We start from the raw sequence: 12,888 nt of genomic DNA on the forward strand, positions 1-12,888 counted from the left end.
TAGTCGATGAGCAAGCTGGAGATGATGGGCCCTGAGCTTTATACATTTTGCTTATTTTGTTTATTATTCCCCTCCCCCATCGGGATGTAAGCTCTGTGCGGGCAAGGGTTTTCATCCGTTTATTTACTGCTGTGACCGAGAACGATGACTGCTACATAGTAGGTGCTCAGTAAATGCGTGTTGAATGAATAAGGCTAATCAACGGGTTAGACGTGTTAACCTGAAAGACCGCCTCTTAACAGCGTCTCTGTAACAGTACCGTGAGAATGCCAGCGTGCACGGAACGGTTTCTGGAAGATGGGACAATTTACCATGACATCTTACATCTGCCTGTGTCTCGTTTCTGCCGAATCCTTGTTTTCTTGTCAGATTTTCTCGACAAACGCCTGCTTGACTTCGCCAGGGGCAGGGATTTCCTAAACAGCCGAGTGCGCAGAGGACGCTCACTTCTCCGTCAGGGAAACCTTGCCGCAGGGAACCTGCTGGGCCCATCCATCCGTCCAGCCACCCATCCATCCGTCACCCAGTTGGAGCCTTAGACCGATTTCCCCCAGTTCTGGCACAGCTGCGTCTTGAGTCAGTGTGGGTTTTTCATTTTGGCAGTAATCGGACTATAAAGCGTTTCCTCCAGGAAGGTTAAAAGGACTTTTGAGGGGCTTCTTCGATCTGACTAAGGAGGCCACACTTCGCTGCTGGCCTCCCTTCCTCTCGGGCTCCTTTGTCCCTGCTCTGTTCCTGTCTCAATGCTTGCTTTTCATTCCTCCGCCTTTACCTGAGGGAGCACTTACGTTCCCTCAGCTTCTGGAATGACCCTTGCCAGTGTACCTCTGAGCTCTGGCCTAAGAATCCCGGGCCTAGTTCCCCACAGTGAGTTGTGGCCTTTTAAGCCCCACTGGGGAAGCCTGGACGGGTTTGTTCACTCTGGGAGCCCCGCCTGCCCCCAGGCACCTTAGGATGGAGAGGGAGGCCACTCGGCCTCCGGCCAGGGATCTTTATGAGCTGGTTTGGCCTGGCGCCCGCCCCTGCAGCACCACAGCACGTCTTCAGCATTGCCCTCCCGCTTGTCCTCACAGGCCGACGCTGTTTGACACGCCCTCCGGTCCCAGGCCTGTACTTACCTAGAACAGTGGTTCTCACATTTCAGGGTTCATCAGAACCCCCCAAATGGCTTGTTAAAACCCAAATTGCAGGGTCCCACCCCCAGCGGTTCTGATTCCGGAGGTCCGGGGTAGGGCCCGGAACGGTGTGTTTCTAACAAGGTCCCAAGCGAGGCTGGGTCCTGGAACCCCACTCTGAGAACCACGGACTTGAGAGCAAGGGCTGGCCCTGGGGCCCCGGCCCGGCCTGACGCCATCCCCTCCAGCTGCCACCAGAGGGCACATGGGAGTCTTTTCACCTCCCCCGGCCGCTCGGCGGGACAGCAGATAGTTTTCCCTGAAGATTTCGGATGGACAAGCCTTTTGAAGGTATCGAATATCCCAGGTTTCGGGAAATGGAAGTGTGTTCCCAGGAGAGAAGACGACTTCCTGGCCCCCCCTCCTCCACACCCCGAAGGACTTTCTTGCAGAACTTTCTTACAGAACGTCCTGAAGTCATTCCATATTCAGAACCCAAGGGGCAGTTAAGATTATAGATGATTTTCATTTTCTTCTGTCTACTTCATATTCCAAACGTTCTACAATAAACGTAATAATACTTTTATGGTAAAAAAACAGTAATTGTTTTAAAAACACAGTTTAAGTGTAATTAAAAGCTAAAAAAACATCAACTCAAAAAACAAAAACAGAACCAAAAAAACAAAAAAAAAAGCCAACAACAACCCAAGGGGGAACACAGGGTTGGGGTAAAGAGAACTCCCAGCCGGAACTTGCCCACTACTCTGCGGCTTGTTGGTTCTGCCCAGGTAGCTACCTGAGGGGGAAACACAGTAGGCCGCATGCTCAGGAAGGCCCAGCGGGGACCGAGGGGTAGATGATGACGTGTGAGGGCTCGGTCACCTCTGTAATTCACCTGTTGCTAGAGCTCGTGGCCTGATGCCCAATCTCAGCACAGCCCTAGGTCACGTCCAGTGCTGCTGATCTCTCGCACCAGCGCTTCCTGCCGGCCAAGCAGATGGGAGCAGCCCCGAGCTGTTAACACTTGGTTTATGGCCCAGAGGTTCTGAATTAGTGGCCTGCAGACACATTTTGTCTGACCTGCATAGAGTTGAGTAACTTGGAGCTAACATTTAAAAATGGCGAGGGGCGCCTGGGCGGCTCAGTCGGTTAAGCGTCCGACTTCGGCTCAGGTCACAATCTCATAGTTTGTGAGTTCAAGCCCTGCGTCGGGCTCTGTGCTGACCGCTCAGAGCCTGGAGCCTGCTTCCGATTCTGTGTCTCCCTCTCTCTCTGACCCTCCCTCGTTCATGCTCTGTCTCTGTCTCAAAAATAAATAAACATTAAAAAAAATTATAAAAAAAAATAAAAATGGCGAGGTTTCACACTATCCAAATTTTTTTTTTCTTTTCTGCAGAAATACCCATAGATCTGAAATCGCAGGGGCTGACATCCCTCTCCAGGCACAATGGAGCTTGGAGGGGGCCTCGGGTCCCCACCCTGGTTGCTCATTAGAGTCACCCGGGGAGCTCTTTGCACACCCTGGTCTCCAGGGTCCCCAAAAAACCTGATTTAATACGCTGTGGAGGAATCTGGGGAGGAACAACGTTGTTGTTGTTGTTGTTGTTGTTGTTGTTGTTGTTGTTGTTGTTAATTCCCCAGAGATGTCTCCTATGCAGCCACGGTTGAGAAATGAACTTGAGTATAAGAGGAAGCCTCTGTCCTGGCCAGGGCCTCAGCGGATATGTTCTGGGCATCTGGGGGCCAGGATCTGGGGCCAGGTCTTTGGGTGTTCAGCTGGCCAAGTTGAGATGTGAGGGAAGGGGGTCTGTCTTCCTGCCTTCCCTGTGCAGACCCTTGTCAGCTCCCTCCTTCCTCGTGACCCCTGGGCTTCCCTCCAAGGCCCGTGTCCTGAGTCCCCTTGCCAACCACATTTATCCCACTGATCTTTACCAATTTAAAGTGTTGGCCCTCCGGTTTCCAAAAAGAAACTCCGCTAGCCTCATCTCGAATTTGTTGTTATTTTGTGTTCTTATCTGAGGTGTTTTATATCGCAAGCCATATGAACAGACTGTGGCCAGTGTAAATCCAAGAGGGAATTGAGTGGAAAGGGAGGCGAGCACGTCCAGGAAGCCGAGAAGCCGGCTGGGAGGGACAGGGGTCAGCCAGCTTCGGGTCGGGGAGGCAGAAAACTGCTCTCGGGCCGGGGCCCTGCCCCTGGGGTGAATGAGTCTTGAGCAAGAGTCTGGAGACTGTGGTAGACTTGTATCACTGTTCCCCAATTATCCACTTCAGCCGCACGGAGAGACTTCCACCTCCACCCTCCCCGGTGTCGGAACTGGCTTGTGGAAAGTGAGTGGACATCACATGGGCCCAATCTGAGCAGAGATTTTAAATGCACCTGAGTGGTTCAGGTTAGCCTCTTGCTTCTGTCTGCTAGCAGAACAGTATTTGTCATGCCTGGCTGAGAGCTGAGTGGGGTCAAAGTCAACCCTCATGCCCACGAGCCAAAAAGAAAAACAAAAAACCACTGAGATCTGGGGGCTCTTTGTTACTAGAACAAAAGCCGACCAATACAGAGGAAGAGTCCATACCTGGGTCCTAGGCCCTCCCCTTGGCTGATCCCTAGGACAGAGAGGGGCCCGGGGAAGGAGGTCCTGGGCCCTCAGCTCCACGTGGGAGACAGAGCTTATGCCCCCAGCACACGCGCGCGCGCGCGCACACACACACGTGGTTACAGAAGAGAAACCAAGGTGCTGTGGAGCTGGAGAACAAGAAGCCCACACGTCAATCGTTCTAGTAGCCAGAGCCCAGGGCAGTGGGGTCCTGGCCTTCCCACCGCCCCAGCCCCTTGAAGATCCTCGTCTCCCATGAGCTCCACGTTTTCAGGATTTTGCCAACAAACAGAAGTGACTACACGTAGGAATCCGTTACTGGCAACGTTGTGCGTGTTCAGAATGCAGCCTGTAGAAGTTCCGATCGACCGCCGTGGCCGGTGGGGCTGAAAAGCAAGAGAATTCGACCTTTTAAGTCACCCGCGCAGCCTTTCTGAAATACCAGAAACAGCTTTGGGAACGCAAGTCGCAGCCTCCAGGCCTCTAGATCTGGGCCCCCAGGTGGGAACGGGCCGCCTAACATGCTCCCTCTCCTGACGGCGTGTCCTTCCAGCCACTGCCCCGGGAAGCCACAGATGCGTCCAGCACCACAGCAACCGGCCCAACGGGGGCGTGGGGTATGTTTTGGGCACAGGGCAGGCTGGCACAGTGGATACAGACAGGCTTCTCCGGGGAGGCCCTGTGAGTAAGTCTGCTCTCTGCCCGCTAAGCAGCCCTGACTGCAAAGAAACCAAATCCCTTGTGAGAACAGAGGGGCTCGACGTGACCCGCCCACCCACCCCGGGATGCTTTCTGCTGGAAAGAGATTGGGCCACGTCACCTAAACTCCCTGTGCCTCACTTGCCTCATCTGCCAAATGGGGATGATGAAAACGGTCCCCAGGTCAGAGGGTCCCCAGATTCAGTGGATTTGTCCCTGCCAGACTCTGGGCTGGTTAGCCCTTGACCTCACCCCTCCCTTCCCTCCGCCTCACCACTGATTCAGGAGGAAAGTACGAGAAGCGGGCAGGGGAGTTAGTGGCGAGGAGGACAGGGGCTAATGCACACGCGCCTGCATTACCTCTCCCACTCCCCCGCCCCCCCCCCCCCCGCAGGCAATCTCACCTCCCTGGGTTTTAGAGTTTTAAATTGTTTCTTTGCTGATGACACCCACATTCATAATCTCCAGCTTAGACCTCTCTCCTCAGCTCCAGACTTGTATTTCCAGATGCCTCTTGACATCTCTGACTCAGGACGTTTAAACTGAATTCCTGATTTGACCCAAGCCCGTCTTCCCCTATCCCTCCGGTTGCTCAGGCCGTCCCTGGGTGAGGAAACTGGGGCGCAGCGAGGCAGGGTCACACAGACAGGAAGCAGAGAAGCATCTGGCCCCCAATTTCCCAGCCTCCCTGAGACCCCCACCTGGGTCCCCAGCTGGGACTCCTCCTTCAGCCATCGGGGCGAGGGGCTTTGTGCCCAGGTGTGCAGAGGGAGTGTGATTCAGCCCCATCAGAACATCACGCACGTGCAAGGAAGGGTCTGGAGGGCGAGGGGCCTTCCTGGGTGGACCGTCACCACAGCTCCGGGCAGGCGAGCCGACGGAGGCCCTGTCTGGGCTCTAGCTCCCAGCCGACAAGAGGACGAGCTGGGCGGGAGGAGTCAGGGAGCTCCCTGACTCAGAGGGCCCAGCAGTTAGTTCCCTAGAGCGAGGCGGGGGTCTGTGCAAGTTCTCGGCTTCCGGAAACAGGAGTGAGCGGGCAGGTGTGGCCACCTCCAGCATCTACCTGCTTCTTCCCCCCCGGACCCTGCCTTTTGTTCAGGGGACTCGCCTCCCTGCAACTCTGGCCGGAATCAACGCCTCCCCGCTTCTGGGGACGGAGCCAGTCCGCCCAGGCGTCCTTCAGGTCACCCTGACTGGTTCAGGGATGGAAACGCAACCCAGCGAGGGCCAAAGGGATTCGAAGAAACGTTGTCCGTCTTCTGGGCAAGAGCCTTCCTTTCTCTCACACCCAAACTGCCCCTGGGTGCGAGGGTATGAAGTTCAAGGTGGCAGCAGCCATTTTTGGTCCGCTGTCGCGGGCCGTACGGGAGGCACTGCGGGAAGAGCCCCACGGGAGGGCTGGCCGAGCTGAAGAGGGGACACAGGGCGGTGCTTCCCTGGTGCTCACTGGCCACGGGACCAGCACGTACCAGGGATCCCAGACACACCCGGCATCTGGCTGCGGTAAACTTTTCCCGAATAAACGAATAGATGGACGAAGGATACCTCCTCTCGGCTCCCCGTCCCAAAGGAGCCTCGGTTCCCTAATACATGGGTGTGATACTAGTCTCTACCTGCTGGACTTCTCGTGGGAAGTTAGGGAATTAGTACACGCCTGGCACACAGTAGACACACAGCAAATATCATTATAATTATCATCCCCATCCTCCTCATTTCCCTCTGGAACCTCAGTTCTCTCCTCGGTGAAACGGGAATTCATGTATTCAACAGACTGCTGGCCATCACCTTGTGCCAGGGAGTCTGGTGAGGATCTGAGGCAGGGACGCAGATGGACGGGCTCTGGTCTCTGCCTGGGAGAATCAACCTTCTGGTGTGGCGGGCAGTCAAGAGTTAAAACCCAGCGGGAAGAGATCCCGCGGTATATGGAAAGTCGGCTGTACGGGTGTGGGGTGTCCTGGGGTGTAAACGGCCACCTCCCGAGTTGAGCTAATTGAGGTGAGGGACAGGAGCTGAGCCCATGTCCTCTGATCTTTCATGGCATGAAACCATGAGGGATGGGCTCCAGTTGTCGACCCAGGTCAGACAGGAAAGGGAAGATAAATGACCAGAGAGCCCAGGGATTAGAGTAGGTAGATAGATAAAAGCTGAAGGTCGAGGAGGAAAGAACCAACTTGTAGGTCAGGTGTTTTTCTCTTGAAATATTATATTGGTTTTTAAAAGTTATGTGAGGGGTTCCTAGGTGGCTCAATCAGTTAAGCGTCCCGACTTTGGCTTTGTCATGATCTCACAGTTCCTGGGTTCGAGCCCTGTGTCGGGCTGTCTCTGTTGTCAGTGTGGAGCCTGCTTTGGATCCTCTGTCCCCTCTCTCTCGGCCCGTCCCCCACTCACACGCTCTCTCTCTCTCTCTCTCTCTCTCAAAAATAAACAGTTTTAAATGTTAAAAATCATGTGAAATAATGGCAAATCTAATTCTTTAGACTTTTATCTTTTTTTGAAAAATGAGTGAAATTTTTATTTTAATGGCAGTTAAGGTTATGAGCCGCCAAGTGACACCGCCACCTGGTGGCAGCATACTAAAGTCCCAGGTTTGTTTTATTTTGTTTGAGGTAACGTAACACTGCGGGCCCGATTTTTGGATGTGACTAGAGATCTCAGAGCCATTCCCCTCTTACCCCTTCTCCCTATCCTTTCGCTGCAACCAGGCTGCCATAGTCGAAGCTCCCAAGTTCTTAGCTTTTTGCCTGAGCCATGCCTGCTCCAGTTTGAGAAGCCAACTTCCTCCTCCTCCTTCGGTGCTGACACTTCCCTAAGCCCGCCACCCTGCCCACCAGGGGGATGTGGGAATAGGGAGAGAACCTACCCCGGTGGCCACAGTGAAAGAGCACAGATGCTACGGACTCCTGTGAGTTCAAATACTTACTGGCTATGGGTCTGTGGACCTCTCTAAGGCCCCTATGAGCCTCAGTTCCCCCACCAGAGAAATAGGAACTCAAGAGACTTATTCTTTCTACCCCATGGCTTTCTCTTTATCCAGAGCTGGAGTGAGCGGGGACCAAGAAATGAAGGGGAGGGGTGGGTGGAGTGGAGCAGAGAGGCAGAATGCCCCTGCGTTGCACTTACCCCTCTTGGGGACCCTTTCCAGAAATGCCCAAGGCCGCTTGCTTCCTGGGGCCACCTCCCAGGTTCCCCTTCCCGTCCAGTTCACCCACTTTCTCTTCCAGTCTCTCCCCGAACCTGGTTGCTGACACCCTGCACTGTCTTATAATCCACTTAGCTCTGAAGGGACAGCGACCGAGCAAAGGGCCATTGGCCCTGCCTTGGGCTCCAGAGACGGCAATGCTTCATGCTTCCCCCCTCTCAAATGGCTCAGATGCACTTGGGAGGGAAGAGTTTCAGAGCTGGGCTTCCCCAACCTTGGCAGCCACGAACGGTTCGGGGAATCCAGCCTTCCAGCCCGAGGCTGCTGCTGCCTGGATCCTGTCGTGTGGCCTTGAACAAGTCCCTTCCTCTCTTGAGCTGCAAATTCCGTTGGTAAAAGGGAGCTCTCCAGTCTAGGTCTAGTCCGGCTCCCATGACATGGCAGCCAGGGCTGCTGAAGAGGTGGGCAGGGTTGGGGTGTCCTCTCCCCTCCCTGTCTGTCTCCTTGGGGAACGCCAGGCCCCTGCTGGGAGGGGGAGACCCTGCTTTCCCCTGGGGAAGTGAGTCCCAGGGCAGCTCTGTGATGCTCCCCACACTCGCTGTGGGCAGCAGAGCTGAGTGCTGTATTAATTATTACCAACTCCCCCTGGGAAGAAAATTCAAAGTCAGGTCACCATGGTAACCTAGATGGTGGCAATGTGACCAAATTTTTTAAGTGCTCAACGTGTTCCAGGCAAATTACCTCTCAGTGGAAGAGAAAAGAATGGGGCCTCAATCCCACACTTCAGTGGCCGGGGGAAGAAAAACGCAGGAACTCCCACGGGGCCCAAGCCTTTCTAAGGGAGAGGGCAAGGTGGGCACAGGGCTGTTGCAAGGCCGGAGCAGAGCTGCAAATGACATCCAGGCTTCTGAACGAGGACTGTCCAGAGCCAGACGCCTTGGGCTTCAGTCCCAGCTCCGGTCCCATCGTGTCTGTAGCCCCCCGCTGGTACCGTGACCTCTCTGGGCCTCCAGTAAACCTTCACCCGGCAGTCTCTCTCAAAGGCCCCATGAGATGAACGAGCCAGGGGGTTGTTGACCTCACTTGGGGCTGGGGGTACAAAGGGGAGGCCCAGGGCGCTTTGCTTATCAGACCTTCGAGGCGGAGAGACTTGGATTCAAATCGCACCTCTGCCACCTAGCAGCTGTGTGACCTTGGGCCAGTGACTTCACCCTTCTGAGCTCTGGCTTCCTTACCTGTAAGAGGAGGCCGAACAATAGTCCCTCTCCCTCGGCGTGACCGTGACTAAGATAATCCATGAATGGGCGCCCGGGTGGCTCAGTCGGTTAAGCGTCCGACTCTTGATCTCGGCTCAGGTCATGATCTCACGGTTCATGAGATTGGGCCCAACGTCGGGCTCTGCACGGACAACCAGAGCCTGCTTGGGATTCTCTCTCTCTCTCTCTCTCTCTCTCTCTCTCTCTCTCTCTCTCTTTCTCTCTCTCCCTCTCCCTCTCCCTCTCTCTCTGTCTCTCTGAACAATAGATGAACATTAAAACAAAAAGATAATCCATGTAACGTGCTCAGCACAGCCCCCTGGACACCGTAGGTGCTGATGTCATCATTGTTGCTGCCACTTTAATAAGGGTCCCCTATGCCAGGCTCTGAGTTGAGCAAGTTTTACACGGGACCTATCATCAAATCCTCCCCCATTCCTCTCGCGAGATGGCAGTTGCTACTAACCACAGTTCACAATCGTGGAAACTAAGGTTAGCGAGGCGAGGAGGGGCTCAGACACACCTGACCCTGGTCTGCCTGCCTCCGGACATTCCCTCCGCGGCCTGAGGATGACACGAACCATGTGTCGAGTGCCCTCACTGGATAGTGAACCAGTGGGCACCCTTGGGCACGTCCAACTTTCATGTCACGGCCCCTGTATGGCCCCGGACTCCCATCTTCTGGGGTTTGGGATACTGGGATACTGGTGGGCTGAGGCAGTGATGGGGAATTAGAGGCAGGACCCCCCCCTAAAGGCCCCCCCTTCAGGCCACCGGCCCAGGGGGTGCCGGTGGCCATCGGCATTACAATGGCTCTGCCTGTCCCTGGGCCCCTGGCTGCCCTCACACTGTGGGACGCAGATAGCCAGGAGCTGTCTCTGACCTCATTGCGCCCTAGCCACTCTGGCCTTGCATGGCCCTCACCTACCCTTTCCTGCTGGGTCAGCATCCCACCCCCACCCCCCACCCTTGAAGCTGCCCCCAGGCAAAACTGGCTTTCCCAGGACAGAATGAGGTCAGTCCTGTAGGGTGATGGATGGATTTAATAACAGACCATTCCTACCACCAGCCCATTTGCCCTTCACAGTCCCGGACCCGTGTAATGGCCAGAGTCAGCCCCATCTGTCAGGGGACAGGAGTCAGAGGGGGTAGAGACCATCCTCCCAGCCAGCTCAGGGCCCTCCAGGAGCCCAGAGCAGGTCAAAGCCAAAACCCTGGGATATGGGCACCCTCGTTCTAACCCTTCTCCTTGACGGTGGTACGCCCTTGAGCAAATCACTGCTCTTCTCTGAGCCTCAGTGTCTCCATCTGCAAAATGGAATGGATAACGCCCCGCTGCTTGCCTCCTGGGGTTTCCGCAGGGACGGAGCCAGCGGCAGATGTGATCTCCATGCCCTTACAGAGGTGATCCTGGTCACTGCTCATCTTGGTTGGGTTCCCCCAGAAGCCGACCCTGAGATAAGGATGAGAGAAGTTCCTTTGGGCAGTGATCCTATGATAGGGAAAGAGGGTAAAACAGGCAGAGAGGGAAAGGTTAGGACGTGAGATCCCTGGGTGGGGAAAAACACATATTTTGAAACAAGGCTGGGAGCGTCTGACCGCAGCAGTCTCCCGGGGGCATAAGGTTCCTCTTAAGAATGTTACAGACACCACCTGCTCCCCCTCAGGTTCCCCTCAGGAATTTGACCAAAGACCTGACTAAAAATAAGCAGTCGACCATAAAATGTATGACCCACAAGGAACGGTGTGGCCCTAGACCACCCCTCATACGATGGAAACCAACCAATCAAAAAGGAATGACTAGGCATTTAGAGTTATCACCCCGATAAGGGTAAAACCAGAGAAGAAATGAGTGGGGGCGGAAGGGGGGGGGGGGGCGACCAAAACCTTATAAAACAAGGACCCGTGCCTGTAGTCGCGGGCATTCACTCCCTTCTCTGGAAAGAGAGCTTTCCTACTATTCTTGCTTTCTGATCTTATACTCTAATAAACTTTTGCCGGCTGCTCGTTTTATTCGGTGCCCCCCCCCCCCTTCATTCTTTGCGGCGAGACAACGAATCCTGGGCATTGAGGTTAAAAAAGCATCCTGCAACAATCCCGGGACGCGCCGGTAGGGAAAGGGGGAAACTGAGGCAGGGAAGGAAGAATCCCAGAGTCAGGACGCGCTGGTGAACCAGCCGCAGCGGGGACAGCCGAGGCTCCGCCCCTCTGGAGACTTCCAGGAGATGGGGTGGAATGGGCCTCACGTCTGTCCCAAGAAAGAGGGGAGAAGGCTGGGCTATTTCCCCACCCCCACCCCCTCAGCTCCCACCCGCCCTTGGCCGAGGTCTGCTCCCACAGACATCAAGGTCCCAGCACTCCCCCAGCCTGCCCGTGTGGGTGAGCAGCCCCTCCGGCCAGCGAAAGCCCTCAGAGGCTGTCCTGTGCACGGGAACGACGATCCTGAGGGGACGCAGGCAGGGCTCCACGTGCACGATCTCATTTCCTGTTGCCCGCGGTCAGCCTGGCAGAGGAGGCAGGGTGATGCTCCCCATTCTGAGGATGAGGAACGTGAGGCTTAAAGGGCTCAGAGGGGGCAGGGTCTTTGGTCCTTGCACGGCCTCTCAGATGGGCAGGGTCCACTTGCTTGTGAGCTGTAAGCAGATAACTGGATAACAATAGGAGGAAAGAGCCCTGGCTTAGAGTGTTTGCCGGTTGCCATGGCGTAAATACTCCCACCATGGCCGATTTCATGCCACCGCAGTGATGGCTGTCACTGAGCACCGAGTTGGGAAACGATGCTAACCATCGGCTGCCCGGAGCCGGGATGGGCTGGATTCAGCACACCCCTGGTTGGAGCCCAGGGCAGCCCTCAGTACCGATCACGCTGACTTTCTCTCCAGGGTGCAAACACATCGTCCTGTTCCGGCTCCCACCCCTTTGCTGCCCCCATCCCTTCCCTCTGGAACGTCCCTTCCCGCCTGTCCACGTCGCCAAACCTTAGTCGCCTTTTCAGAGGCTGCTCTGGTGCCGCTTCCTCCAGGCTGTATTAGGGGAAGCACCGCCAGCTGCTACGACGAACGTGACCCCGTAGCCGCAGTCATTCAACAAACACAATCTAAGTTTATTGCTGCCTGTGGTGGTGGAGTGGGGGCGGTTCTGCTCCCCCTGGAACGCACCTTCCTTCCATCGGGGACGCCTCATGTCCAAGTTCACCCCAGGACGGGGAGAGAGAGAGAGAGAGAGCGAGCACAGGTTCCCCCGAGTTTTACGCATATCACTTCTACCCACTTCGATGGCCAGGTCTGCCTCTCCTGACTGCAAGGGGGCCAGGAAGGGTAGTTTCACTGAAAACCGAGGAGAAAATGAAACCGTGAAAACCAACCAAAGCCAGCTTCTGCTTCTGTTTCCCCCACACCCCAACTTCCACAGTCCAACCAATTTCCTTCTCTTCTAGATTCTTCCACGACATACCATCCAGAAACTGTTTTTCTTTGGTCTTTGGCTCAGACTGCCCAGCATGGTTACTGGGGTGGTCTTTTTTGCCTCCATAAACTCACAGAGGCTGAGCTATAGAAGGTTCCTAGAGGCTGGGTTCCCAGTGCTTTCTTTGGGTACGAATCATCTGGGAACTCAGGGTTCCCAGACCCGATAATGCATATCTTGGGAAGGGCCCATCATTCAGTATCTTTAACGAGCTTAGGTAGTTCAGATGTCCAGCTAACACTGGAACTGCTGATTTAGTTAAAATGTCCCACTTAACGGATGCGAACACTGAGGCCCAGGGGTGGGGGGAGGAATTTGTCCTAAGCCATGGAGTAAGCTAAAACTGGATCTGAAAGTTGAACCCAGGGCTCCTGACTTTTAACTCTGGGCTCTGTCTATATACTATGGTGTTATCTCCCGTAGAAGATCTGATGGTAAATTCCAGCACGAGACACTGGTAGATGCTGAGTTGGTCATGGGTCATCAAGTGACTTTCGTGGTCGAAAGATAGACTTGAATGTGAGCTCTAGAAGAAGGCCGACCTAGGTTCAAACTCTGCTTTTTGCACCTACTTGTTTTGAGATCTTGGGCAAGACTTCTTACCTCTCTGAGCCTCAGTT

General features: G+C 54.9%; 1 long non-coding RNA gene across 1 annotated transcript; it reads right to left on the reverse strand.

Moving 5' to 3' along the window:
* Positions 1 to 3,479: 3,479 nt before the first annotated feature.
* Positions 3,480 to 11,102, reverse strand: LOC128313003 (uncharacterized). The gene is made up of 3 exons (XR_008293078.1): positions 10,204 to 11,102; positions 8,783 to 9,000; positions 3,480 to 4,095 (listed from the first exon to the last, which is right to left on the reverse strand). It is a non-coding gene; the product is annotated as an uncharacterized LOC128313003 (long non-coding RNA).
* Between the last annotated feature and the right edge of the window lie 1,786 nt (positions 11,103 to 12,888).

This window comes from Acinonyx jubatus, chromosome C1 (assembly GCF_027475565.1).
Source record: "Acinonyx jubatus isolate Ajub_Pintada_27869175 chromosome C1, VMU_Ajub_asm_v1.0, whole genome shotgun sequence".
In the NCBI taxonomy this organism is placed as follows: domain Eukaryota; kingdom Metazoa; phylum Chordata; class Mammalia; order Carnivora; family Felidae; genus Acinonyx; species Acinonyx jubatus.